The sequence below is a fragment of the Cynoglossus semilaevis genome, chromosome 11 (genome assembly GCF_000523025.1).
Source record: "Cynoglossus semilaevis isolate Cse_v1.0 chromosome 11, Cse_v1.0, whole genome shotgun sequence".
Classification (NCBI taxonomy): domain Eukaryota; kingdom Metazoa; phylum Chordata; class Actinopteri; order Pleuronectiformes; family Cynoglossidae; genus Cynoglossus; species Cynoglossus semilaevis.
The window spans coordinates 947,345-948,347 of NC_024317.1; the positions used below are offsets into that span (position 1 = coordinate 947,345).

General features: G+C 48.6%; 1 protein-coding gene across 1 annotated transcript in view; it reads left to right on the plus strand.

Annotated features, from left to right (window-relative positions):
- Positions 1-1,003, plus strand: part of cacna2d2a (calcium channel, voltage-dependent, alpha 2/delta subunit 2a) — a 106,288-nt gene that overhangs the window by 96,689 nt on the left and 8,596 nt on the right. The gene's annotated exons all lie outside the window — the stretch shown is intronic.

Consider the following 1,003-nt stretch of genomic DNA (forward strand, 5'->3'; position numbering starts at 1 on the left):
ATCATTAACTTCAGGGAGCCGGTCACTCTGGACTTCCTGGATGCAGAGCTGGAAGACAACAACAAGGAGGAGGTAAAAACCTGGACAGCAGAGGGAGCTCTAGCTGAGTGGAGTCGTTTGTAGTTTTAGGAATAAAAATCCCAATAAGTGTTCTGTCGTTAAAGCTGTGGTTCTCAAAGTGGGGGTCGTGGAGATGTCAGTTTAGATTTGATGCTATAGATGTGTCACCGTGGGGGGGGTGTATCTACCAAAGGGGGCGCTGCAGAAAATGTTTTGGGAACCACTGCATGAAGACCTGATCAGAGAGTCAGAAATGTGAAGATAGTTAACATTCCACTCCCCCCTCTCTCTCTCTCTCTCTCTCTCTCTCTCTCTCTTTTCAGATCCGTCGTCAGATGATTGATGGCAGATCAGGACAGAGGAAAATTAAGACGCTCATTAAGTCGGTTGATGAGGTGAGTCATCAGTGATGTCATGAATGTGAATGACTGTGATGACGGCGGTCTGTGGTCGGAGGAGGAAACGACTGACGACTGAGTTCTCCTGTGTTTGGTCGGACAGCGGTACATCGACGAGGCCGTACGGACGTACACCTGGACGCCCGTGGACGGAACCGACTACAGGTAGGTTTTAGACCTGGACCTGGACCTGGTCCTGGACCTGGTCCTGGACCTGGAGTCGATTTGACGTCTGCGTGAAATGAACTGAAGAGAAAACCAAACAGGATTCACTGGTCTAAACCACTGATGGTGATCAGGATTAATCAGGATTCATCAGGATTCATCAGGATTAGTCGTGATGAATTATAACATTTTGGATAATTACAATTATGATTAATCAGGATTAATTGATTCTCTCCTTGTGGCCTCAGTCTAGGTCTGGTTCTGCCCACGTACAGTGAGAACCACATCAAGGCCAACCTGAGTGACCAGATCCTGCAGGTGCAGTGTAAGTACCAGGGAACTCCCAGCATCCTCCTCTCTCTGCTGTGACTCCCCCTCCC